Here is a 13162-nt window from a genome sequence, read left to right as displayed (position 1 = left end):
AATAATTTCCCATTTTTAGTTTGACGCGAATCTACCATAGGCTAGTGTAATACTTCTGTAGTCGCTACTGTTCCCGTCGCCTTTCGCACGTATAGTAAATAAAATCCCAGTAACGACGGGTTGTGGTAGAAAAGTACTAGTGCGAGAGATAGGATTTAACTTGAAGCTGGTTCCAAAACAGTAGTAGAAAAACCCTATCACAACCCTAGAGCTTAGGAGAATGGGCGATTAGAAAGCCCTAGAGATTGGGGAATTCAATAACATTTTTCTTGAAGGTGGAGATTGGACATTTTTCTTTAAAAACCGAACCTTGGAGAAGAAGACTCTATGGTAAGAAAATGCTAAAAATTAGGAAGAAATCAACGCAAAAGCGCGAAAATTAAGTTTTCCCCCCATGTTCTTTAAAATATCGCAGGAAATACGATTTTCAAAAGTTAAAATTCAGTTTTCTCTCTTCTATGAACCTTGATCCAAATTGATGTTATACAGGAATACATACCTCTACTTGGAATGCTTATCGCGGCAGATTTTCGTCTCGATGTGGCTGACGGTTTATTTGACGTCACTGTGTTAACTTAACAACCAACAACGTGAGAGGGGAGCGCGCGCAGAGGGGATTTTTTCTCTCGTAGGCGGGGCCAAAGCCGTCAGAGTGATCTTACCATACGCGATACGGCAGGATAAGCATTCTGAGTAGAAGTATGAATTCCTGTGTTCAATGCTTCCACTTTGAGGGTATTTTACCCTTTTTCGCGTAATTTTGACCTCGAGAGGGATTTTTTTTTAGATTGAGGGTAATGGGTAAAATGAGGGTATTTTGAACATTTCATGGGAAATTTAAGGGTATCTAAATTTTTTTAACTAGAATGCTGCCGCCTACGGCCGAGCTTGACGCCAGTTCGCCTTGAACCTTCAGCCAATGAGAGGCCGTAGAGTGGTTCCGCCAAGGAGGATAATAATCCTCCTTGGTTCCGTTACTGTAGCGGGAGATAGGTGACGTCATTCTCTCCGGTGACATTAAATTCTTGGCAGAACCGCTCTTTGAGCTCTGATTGGCTGAGATCTGGCGTCGTCTGCCACGGCGTTTGGGCCATTTGCCAGTTACACGGCAGCATTCTAGTTACCTATGAGATTTCTATGAAATAATCTACCATGAAATATAATTTCCCTCTTTGACAAAGTGTAACTAAGTTGGCCGTAAGTAGAAAACTGGTTTTGCTTATGATTCTTTATCTGTTGTCAGCTTTGCCGATTGGAGCAGACTAAAATATTGTTTTCGTCCCTTAGTAAGCGAATTGCATACGTACCATTAATATTTGTGTCTTTTTCTTTGTAAAAATTAAAGAAAAAACTGTGATAATTAAACTACATTTTTTAAATCGTTGTTTTTTATGGGAATTTTCGGGGTATTTTCAAATTTAAAATGGGTAACAGTGTGTATTTTATTGTTGAATTTTTGTGGGAATTTTAAGGGTATTTTTGAAATTTGGAATGGGTTAAAGTGGATATTTTTCAGCTTATGTCTGGGTAAAATGATCTTTTGGAAGTGGAAGCACTGCCTGTGTTGTATTACTGGGATCACAAGCCTAAATTGGTACAAAATGGTGTCCTATAGATTCCAAAACAAGCCGTGTTGGGGGAGACGTGGCCTACCAGTAGCGGTGTAATTATTAACCCAGTCGCACCCTCCAGTGGGGTTTGCTTAAAAACCCAAAAGAGGGGAGAGTTTCGGGGAAGTATAGGCTTGTATCTTGAGGGAAAACACGGTTTACAGGGGCGGGGGAGCCCGGTCTAATCAAAGCCAGTTTCTTTTACCCTTAATTAGACTTTGGTTTTATTAATGTAGAAAACGGAACGGTTTTCTTTTAATGGGGTCATCGTTCTGCCCTTTTCTTTCCCCTCCGAACCATCACTCCTTCTTTCCTCGCGCCAGCCCTAAATGGAACTAACCCTTGGTTCGTAGTAGCAGCTAAGCCTCGCCTTCTTTGGTATATTTTTTCTCCCCGGGACAGAGAAAGTTGAAAAGAAAACGTAAGGGCAAGAGTATACGCGTTTTAAATAAAACTCTCGCTTCTAGAACAGTCTCTGGTAGCGGAATAATTATACCGAGAATGTTTTTCGGACCAAGGCCCCGAGACCCGGTTGGTTCAACAAGCGTTTCATTTTTCGATATTAAAGTCTTTTCTGCTCATTAATCGTGGCGTAGGGGGGGTTGTCCTTTCCCTTTTCCCGAAGAGAAAACCGCGGGCGAGGGTGGACTTGACCCCCGGAATGAAGCCGAGGCTTAACGTGACCCCACCCGCTCTCTACTAAGCCTAGGTATCGGAGCGTTTTATTTCGCCTTTCTACCGAACCAAGGCCTAAAACGGTAGCCCGCTGGAAGCGAAAAAACTCCGGGAAACAAATAGCTTCCTGTACGGCGTCGGATTTCCAAAATTTTTTAATTTATTTTCCGCACAAGAATGAATTTATTTCGAGACCAAGGCTTAAACGAGCGCCCTTTCGCGTCTCTGGGATTAATGCGAAATTTTTTCACGCGCGTTATTATAAGCAATTTTTGGAGTTTCGCGCTATTTGCGAAAGCTATTAGCATAACTTAACCGTTCTTCATTTTTCCCGATTGTTCTTTTTAGTTTTCTCCGGACGTTTTTGCGCCACTCTTAATGTTGGGTTAAAGGGGTTATGCTAATTTCACTTAAGGCCCACTCTTTTTCTTGCGCGCTAGAGCAACAGATCTAAATCATTAATTCAGGGGAAATATATCAAAACAAAACTAACTTTTTTTAATCACTAGAAAAATCTAATACACGACCAAGTAGCCCCTAATTGTTGACTTCACCCTGTGCACCTAAATTCTAGTTAATCCAAATTTTTTGGTCTCCTCTCGGTTATAAGAGGGATTTGTTCTTTAACAAAGAGTAAATAAATATTCATTCATTTGTATTTTATGTATTATATGTATATATTGTAAAGAACCAATTCTTTTAATTTTAATATTAGTTTTTGTTCTAAAATTGGCCAAACATAGTGTCCTTTAAAATAGTTAGGAAATATGTTTCCGTAAATGACCATGAATAGTAAATGTTATATAGCGTACTTGTGGAACCAATTCATGTTTTCCTTCCTGATTTAAAAGGCATTTGTTTATAACAAAGAGTAAATAAATATTAATTAATTCTTTCATGCAACACTTCTATAGTCACCAGAATAATTCGTTCCAAATTTAGTAGAAACTCTAACCCAAGTTGCAACTTTTTTTTAAACTAAGATAATGTGATAGTAATTTTAAAGTTTATTTAAATCAAACTTTAAATTTCTCATCGCAAAAGCAGCTTCGCTTTTATAACTTTTTTCGTTACACTGTAGTTGCTTTTTCAAGGCTAATAGCGAATACAAAGTGTGCATCTCAATCCTGCTTTAATAAAGAGAAACAATGGATGACCAAGGCTTAAGCCGGAAAAGGGTTTTGGTTGGAAGAATCGATTTTTCAATTAATTTAGCCCCAAAAAGAGAGAGAGAGAGCGGTCTAGACTCGAGAGGAAGAGGCGAAGAAGGGCTTAGAAAAAGAAAGCATCCCGCGAATAGGAAAAACATCGCCTGGCCTATGGCGATCGGTCGTCAGAAAAGCCTGTTTAGCCAGAACAGATCATCTGGACGCCACGCGAGGCCCAAGAAATAGTTTTGAAAAAGGCTATATACCGACGTATATTACGAAACAAGAACTTTTGTTTTAAGAAGCTCCAACAATCGTTTTAGCAACTTCCGAACGTTTCAAGAAACGTTTGGCAACCTTCCTTTCAGTGGCGATATGGAATTGCGCCGGATGACGAGTTTGGCTCTGATCCGTTTCATTCTTTTGGCGCGTTTCTTTTTGAGCCTTTTGCGGTTATCCTTCTTCTTCAAATCGACTCGCCTTTGGCCCATCTTCCGCAAACACGATGAAAAAGGGAATATCCGATAAAATAGCGGACGAACTTGCTGAAAAGTTGCTTTCCCTAATTTCCCGAGGAAGTGCCGAACACCGAACCAACTTTTCTGCCCTCTGTCATTCGCAGTTTCTCATTATCATAAGAATCTTTAATACTGCGTGCTAAATGTTTTTTTTAATGCCAATATAAGACGAAAGACGTCGGTAGGAAATGTAACTAAGGTTACTCTTTAGAAACTACGAGTTTTTATATTGATTTATATCATAAGTAACATAGTAACAATAAGTATGACAATTTACGAGATTTACAACCAAACTCATTTTCATAGTTATTGCGTAATCAAGATGTTTTCTCAGCACAGAGCCGTCTAGTGTCTAAAATATAGGAGACTTCCGCTAAGCCGAAATATCTAGTTTCCGATAGATAGGCGGAATATTAAGCTAAAATGATAAAAATTAAAAAGGTTTTCTCGGTGCCACGAGCTCATATTTTTTTATCACGCGTGATTCGCACGCTGGCTTCAAAACAAAGCCAAAGCCCCTCGCGACTCCAGAACGTGCTCTCCGATATTAGGCTTAAATATTTATCAAAAAATAGACATCGGAAAAAAAATCAATTATATTAAAAAAAATTGTACACACATTTACCCAAATTAACCTGAATTTACCCAATGAACAATTTTTTTAAATAATTTATTTTTTTATTATTTTAAAATTTTAGTAAAAACCCTAAAAATCAGCGATTTCTCCATGTTAATTTCCACAGGGAAAAGTAGATTTTAAGTAATCAAAAACATTTTTGGTTGCCATGGCAAAACTAAAGCCCGTCGAAACTTTTCCTTTTGGGAAATTTCCAGTTACATAAAGATCTACTTATCCCCGGAATTTAAGCAAAATCGGTGCAAATCACCTCGACCGAAATTGATAATTATATTTCTTAAGTGCTTCAAATAGTCTAAATAATTACTCATAGATATGTATGGCGTGGCTTCATACCCAAAAAGACAAGTGTCCCTACCGTGAAAAATACGCAACTTCAAAATAAATGATCACACGCCCGTCCTACCCTTTAACACGGTTCCCTGACGTTGACGCAAAAACACGTTTTCAAGCTAATGACTTGGGGTGAAGCTCATCAAAAATGTTTAATCATTCTCAGTAAAGATTTAATAATGCAGACTTATGCGAAACATAATTTATTAACTTATATCATTGATTCCAATTGGCCTGACGTGAAATTGGAACACTTTATTTTACGGTTATTAAACAAATTTAAAGTTTTTATTATTAATAATAATAATAATAATAATAATAATAATAATAATAATCAGTTAGGCTAATACCCAAGGCACCACCTTAGGCCTAAGACATCGAGCGACTTTTAATTCAGGTGGCCGGGTTACAATGCGCAGGAGGGTGGTGGCAAGCCCTTCATGCCACACGAGCCAACAGCTCCGTACACTAACTATTTCCGTTAACCTCAACAAGTTTTTATGGAAAGGGAAACCGAAGAGCTCGGGGGAAAACCCCTTTAACCAGCGGGGAGAGAGCTTGCCTACTCAACGCGGAAGGAGTTGTTCCGAGTTTTCACATAGTACCTTAAGCTGGGATCGAACTCGGCTCCTCTTGCTCCTCCGCTGACTATAGTCAATTAACCCTAAACTTAAGAATTTACTAAAATTTTGTCGTCATGGTTTGACTAATCGAGTTTAAAAGTTATAATTTGTAAAAAAAAAGTACAATACCAAAAACTAAACGGTAAACTTGTTCAGGAATGAACCTTATATATGCGCCATTAAAAGCCAAAGCGAAACAAAAGTATTTAATTTCATCATTCATCCAACTGCGGTAGCTAGTTTCCGAGATCTTTGTCTTTGGGCGCAATGATCTGTTTTGGGGCCTAATTCGAGAGTGCTACTAATTTCCAAAGAAACGGGGGTGCACGCGGCCGGTGCTGTTGGAGACATTCGAATGTTAGATGAGGACGGAAGAAGCGCGAGAAAGCGAGCCGAGACGATTGGGAACATAATTTTAATTAAACTAATTTCTGGGTAATTTTTTCCTCCTCCTTTCTTTATCCGTTCTCGTCCTTCGACGGTGCACAGTACTGTCTTTTAATCGCTCTCTTCGCGTGTCTCTGCCGAGGGGATTGTCCCTGTCCCTGTAGGTGTCCCGGCGAAGCGAATTAGCGAGAGGCGAGGGACCACGAAGAAGCGGAAGAAGAACGAACAGTCTCTCACATCTTCTCAAAGAAATTAGCCAGAATAGCCGACGACAGGCCGTTTGCTCTATCAATCTAAAAACGGAGAAAACCCTCTCTCAGGAAAGAAAGAGGAGAGAATATTTGATTCGGATAGACTGGTGCCCGAGACATTATACTTCTCCATTTTCTTCCGTTTCGTCCTCTGGCACAACCGGAGAAGAGCGCTGGCTTGATTAATGTTTCTTTTAATTTGCCGACCGCCGCCTGCACCCCTCGCTTTTCTTTCACGGTGGTCCGCTACGATATGCCAACACCCTTCCAACCCAATTTTCTCTCTCTCTCATTTGGATATTGTTTTGTGGCCGCCTCATCTTCATTAAGAATCAGTCCGTTTGCGCGACCTCCTCGACGCGCCAGAAATTTAAGCGAGTGCGGCATACGTGAGACAGTTCGGGGAGATATCTTATTTTTTAAGACTGGTTTTCACTGGGGCAAAAACGCCGCGACAGCGAGCGTCGACGCAAAAATATTGTATAAGCCTTGGTTTCCACTAGCGTAATAGAGCGTCATTCGTTTTCACGCGCGTAATGAAAAATACATTCTGACGCACGCTAGTGGAAACCATAGATATATGAAATAGCATTGATACCTTACGCTGCCCGTGGGAAGAACACGGAAGAGACAGCTAGTAGAAGACCCGTATTTTCTGGATGCGCTACGTAATAGTGCCATCTATCGGTGACCAAAATTAGTATTTGGAAAACTGTTTCTGGATTCGCTACGTAATAGTGCCATCTATCGGTGACCAAAATTAGTATTTGGAAAAAAAATTTCTGGATGCGCTACGTAACAGTGCCATCTATCGGTGACCAAAATTAGTAATTGGAAAACTTTTTCTGGATGCGCTACGTAATAGTGCCATCTATCGGTGACCAAAATTAGTATTTGGAAAATATTTTCTGGGTGCGCTACGTAATAGTGCCATCTATCGGTGACCAAAATTAGTATTTGGAAAATATTTTCTGGATGCGCTATGTAATAGTGCCATCTATCGGTGACCAAAATTAGTATTTGGAAAACTGTTTCTGGATTCGCTACGTAATAGTGCCATCTATCGGTGACCAAAATTAGTATTTGGAAAAAAATTTTCTGGATGCGCTACGTAACAGTGCCATCTATCGGTGACCAAAATTAGTATTTGGAAAACTTTTTCTGGATGCGCTACGTAATAGTGCCATCTATCGGTGACCAAAATTAGTATTTGGAAAATATTTTCTGGGTGCGCTACGTAATAGTGCCATCTATCGGTGACCAAAATTAGTATTTGGAAAATATTTTCTGGATGCGCTATGTAATAGTGCTATCTATCGGTGACCAAAATTAGTATTTGGAAAATATTTTCTGGATGCGCTACGTAATAGTGCCATCTATCGGTGACCAAAATTAGTCTTTGGAAAATATTTTCTGGATGCGCTAGGTAATAGTGCCATCTATCGGTGACCAAAATTATTATTTGGAAAATATTTTCTGGGTGCGCTATATAATAGTGCCATCTATCGGTGACCAAAATTATTATTTGGAAAATATTTTCTGGATGCGCTACGTAATAATGGCATCTATTGGTGACCAAAATTTGAAAAAAGAACGCAGTAGATTAGGCCTAGGAATATAATACTGCGTACCTGGAACAGAAATTTGTATTCCCCCATAACGGACTCGCTGTTTTAGCTTCGGTAACGTGAGAGCTATACAATTTCGGACATACAATCGTAGCGCCATGCTAAAAATAGGCGGAATTTTTTGTCACTATAAATTTTGCCTACTTTTCATTCTATTCACAAGGATTTTTTGTACAAGCTGAAACACGAATATTCTACCTGGATTCTACGAAACTAATTTCGGAGATGTTTATTTAATTTGAAGACAAAATAAATAAATCTTTAACGCGATTTTAAGACCTGCACGCATTTCTAACTAACAAGGAGACGACCCGAGGTGTTACACACCGATTTTGCTCAAACTCGGGGGAGTGGTAGACCTTCATGTAACTTGAAAATTCCTAAAGGGATTTTATTCAATGGGCAACGGTATTGCCATGACAACGAAAAATGTTTTTGACAACATAAAATGGAAATTTTCTCATTGAAAATAACATGGGATTTTGACCGATTTCCCTGTGAAAAAAATTTAATCAAAATGTGATCAATTTTGATTTTTTTTCGTCAATTTTTATAATTTTGGCATTTTATTTTTTTTTTCCAATTTTGTAAAATGTTTCACATGGGGGACCCTCGGAATCGGTCAAAATCCCATAAATTATTTTCAATGGGAAAATTTCCATTTTATGTTGTCAAAACCATTTTTCGTTGCTATGGCAAAACCGTTGCCCATTGAATAAAATCCCTTTAGGATTTTTCAAGTTACATGAAGGGCTACTACTCCCCCGAGTTTGAACAAAAGCGGTGTGTAACACCTCGGGTCGTCTCCTTGTAAGTCCCCACGTACACGCGGACGAAATTTTGACTACGGTGTCCGCTAGGTGTCTCTAGTATCTTATGTCCGAATTCCCCACATTGCCAGGCCTAGGAATCCCATATTTCCCCTCCAGTATTTCCATCCTCCTAGGTCAAATAATGTTGGTAGCCCCAGAGTAACGAGGAGTTGAAGTCACGTGTCATTTTGGTTTTTTATTTGGTGGAAAGATGGCGCTATAGCGTAGCGCATCCGGAAAATACGCGTTGTCAACTAGCTGTCACTTCCGTATCAGTTCCTCGTAGAATTGTGGATCTATATACTATTTAATATATCTATGGTGGAAACCAGTGGCGTAGCCAGGGGGGCACATTGGGACACATGCCCCCCCCCCCCGGAACGTATGGCCGTACGTACAAATATTTTTAATTTTTTACTTTTTTTTCAATTGTGTGCCCCCCCCCCCCCCCCGAAACAAAATCCTGGCTACGCTACTGGTGGAAACCAAACCAATCTTTAGGCCTAAATATTGTATTAGGCCTAACGGAAATTGGGGGATCTTAAAATTCATTTTACACGTAAAATACTCCGCCATGTTAGGATATAAAAGAAGGCAAATAAGCCTGCTATACCTAACAATGTAAAGGTACTATCACGCGCAAAAACGTAATTTTGAAATCGGGAAAATTTTTGCATCGACATTAGGCGTAACGGGAATTTTTTGCGTCTCCCCTCACCGTCGCGTCGTGGCGTTTCTACCCTAGTGAAAAGCAACGTCAAAGGGAATTTTTGTAAAATGAAATTAGAAATTTTGGGCTGTGGCTCGTCTAGTTGTCCGTTAAGTCTGAAATTAAGGAGGGGGGAAACACGTTTAAATAATTAAATCGTCTGCTTTCCTAGTTTGTTTATTCATACAATTTTAGGGTCTGAATATAATTAGTTAAATTATTATTTGGAAAAGTGTTTTAGTAAGCTCTCTTTGCAATGAACTATAGATTCCTTTAATTACTAGTTTGAACAATTTAACTAATCAAACTGGTAACTCGAGGCTAGATTGAAGAGGTTGAAGTTCGAGCAGACCATACTTGATCCAAAAGCTCTTTTGAAATTCAATCTTTCATGCGCATAAATAAGCATATATCTGTAATATCACTACAGGTAATTAAAGGGGAAAGGTCAAGCTTGAACCGGTTAGATAGCCCTATAGCCCATTAAAAACTAAAATTTATGGTGAAAACCGCATCAAAAAATATTGAGTGGTTAATTTTTAATAAAATAAAGAAATTTCGGGAAATCGAAAAGCGCGCGTCCGCCGCGACACCCGGTGAGACAGAAAAACAACGTAAAAGCGCGCGCTGCTGAAGACCCGAAAAATTTGTTTTGCACGCGCGGCGCGTTCCAGTTATAAGAGACCTTAAGCTTGTTTTCCACTGGCGCGCGCAACGACGCGTTTCTCAGCTTTCAAACGTTGAAACGTTTTTACGCGCGTAAAGCCCCATTTTCATGCTCGCTGGTAGCGGGTAAAAATCGAAAAAATCCACTTCATCTATACACTTTTTCACTTTCCGCGTCGATCTGTTTCAAACAGATATTTTAGCTTTATTTTCACGCTTGCGAGTGGCGGATGCGAATTTTGACGATTTTTATCCGCTACCAGCGAGCATGAAAATGGGGCTTAAAGAAAATAACATTATGACGCGCGCTAGTGGAAAACAAGCTTAAGCCTAAATTGCGCGATTTTAAAAGTTAGGATAGTTCGCAAATCGCTCATATGGGGTTAGGGGCGCTGGCGGCAGCCCCTAAGATGGCGGCGAAAATTCAAACCCAAACACCTGGCGTTATTTTTTGTTTCAACTTTTTGGGAAAAAATCTATTTTTCAAAACAAAAAAGGTACGTGGTAGTATATTGAACAACTTGTTAATGGTTGACTTTGAAATGCTACAGCGCCTCAACCTAAAAATTGAGCACCAATCTAGTCCTGCACAATATTTTCACGCTCGAGGTTGTGCGCAGCGTATCCTAGATAATTTAATTCCATCTTTCTTGCGCATAAATAAAAATTCTAATAAACAGTGAGATCAAGAATGTATTTATTTATACTCAGGGAGAATGAATATGTCGATATTATTTTTAGCGTTTCTCCAATCCCACCCGTTGGGACCCCCGGTATGCTCCTCCACTTTAGTAAAATCAAATAATACTGCAATCTCATTGGTTCTTAAAAATTACGTTTTTCGACGCAATTAACGCTGCAGCGAGGACGCAAAAAATAAGACCGCCTCCTTTTTCCCTCCCCCCCCCCTTTATCGTGACGGGGTTAGGGGCTCAACGTGTCCGTCGATAGTCTCGACATATTCATTCTCCCTGAGTATAAATAAATACATTCTTGGTGAGATATTAAGAAATTTCTAAAAATGAACTGCTCTCCGTCGCCATTTTGCCTAGAAATTTAATTTGGAAAGTTTATTTGATTGGTCTAACTCCGGGTTTAAAATAGGGTGCACGAAAACCAAGAACGTGTTCAGTCTAACCGAGAATATGTAGTTGCCAGGAAAAAATCACTTGTTTTCATGAATCTCCGAAAATGTTATCAGTCTGCACTGAAATAAAATCTGCAATAGAGTGCTTTCAATTTGAAACTCATTACGTCACCAATGTAAATCGCCTATTGAGAAAAACTGGTAACTGTCATGGCGACCACGGTGAACACTACAGCTGTGACGTCACACGTTTTCAAAAACGTATCAAACGAAAGCCCTCCATAGTGCCTGAGTGTCTTCCCCTTTACTGGATAAAAGGGGATAAATATTACACAAGGAAAGGTGGAGGGGCGTGGTTTTTCTACCGGGATTTTGGAAGTGGTATGTTAATACAAATAAATAATCGGAAAGTTTCACACTTTTGTACACTTTTACTTCGCTCCTTTAAAAACATGACAGCCAAATTTTCGCCGATATTTGACGAATACACAGATTTACAATATTTTTGTAACGGTTTACCAAAAACAGAAATCGAATAATACAATCGTAGGCTTTAATTAATTTAAGTAATCAAGCCGTTAATTACGATAGAAATGATATAATTGAACAACTGATAGGCGGGGGTTTGAACCGGTTGGGAATATTGAAGAATTGTTGAGTAAATTCTTCGCCAGAGGGGGTTATTGTATTTCATTTTGTTGACGGTTAGGAGGTTTTAGGGTCCGGGGGTTTAGTTTTTCAAATTTCAATATAAATTTTTCTTTCTGTTATATACGGTTAATTATTTTTCGCTACTGGTTTTACAGTAGTTGAGTTACTGTATAACTTAGTAATATCACAGCCTTTGCTTTGACAAGCCATGGGCACACGGAAAGTCAACCCCTTTTTTGACCTTTTGAGGGGATCATGGAGAAGACTAAACCGTAGTTACCTCATTTTTCGCAAAGGGCAATAGACAAACATTTGTATTTTACTAAGTGAGGCCATTCTGAAGGGATTCTGCTTTGTAGTAGTATGTAGTACGGATTTAGGTGAACTGGGTTTGTCTGTTGGGGAATTATTGTTTTTTATATAATATTTGAATGTTTTTTTTTTTCGTTTTGCGCCAGGAGTTTTTTTTAAGGGGACTCAAAATTTGAACAGATAAAAATTATTTAAAATTTAGCGTTGACAAATTCAGGCTAAATTCGACTTATTAGCTACCTTTATAGCCAAGCTATTTACAAGCAATTAATCAATGATAATTTATTCTCGGTAAAATCCAGTCTGAAATAGACCCATGATGAAAGTTGGGGGGCCGAAAATTAACATTTTTACCTGGCAACTCAGCATATGGACGGAAAATCCGTTTCCTTACTTCCGCCTGTATATTTCAATGGCGGTCACGTGGTTCAAAACGTCACAAACAGGATGTTCCGTCCAGAGGTCTCACTTAAGCCTCGTCTGCGGCCCCTCTTTTGTTATGGGTCTATTCTTCTACATTGGTTTTTTTTTAAATTTTTATATATTGTAAATTTAATTTTACGTGTTAGTTAGATTTAAATATATTTTGAAATATTACAGCGTGTAGTGATTCGAAATTTGTTTAAACTACCCTGGATTATACCTCAAATATATTACCTTTTTTTAAACATTATTAATTTATCTTTAAAAACCTAGAATAATAGTTTGATATAATTCTTATCATAAGTAACATAATATTAGAGTTACTTACGCACTTATACATATATACATTCACAAATGGAAACACGCCAATTAATTTCACTTGACATGACGTATTATTTCGAATCCTTTTTGATCTATTTGGGTGAAGCGACGTCATTATATGGGAAGACTATAAAGTTACAATACATTGTTTTTTGTTTTGTTTTAGTTCTAGTATATAAGAAGGGAGAAGACCCTTTTACAGGGGTACCGCCATTGTGTGTAAATGTTTAACAATCTACTTGTTACTAGATGGCGCCATCAGTTTACAATCCGAAATAACAAAAATGATCAAACCCGCGAAAGTCTAATTTAAATTATGGTTATTTAAAAGCAAAAATTTTGAATAACTATATTTTCTAAAATATTTTATA

This window comes from Leiobunum rupestre, chromosome 11, assembly GCF_980474605.1.
Source record: "Leiobunum rupestre chromosome 11, qqLeiRupe1.1.hap1, whole genome shotgun sequence".
Lineage (NCBI taxonomy): Eukaryota > Metazoa > Arthropoda > Arachnida > Opiliones > Sclerosomatidae > Leiobunum > Leiobunum rupestre.
The sequence above is the reverse complement of the archived record's forward strand: the minus strand, read 5'-3'. Positions refer to the sequence as shown.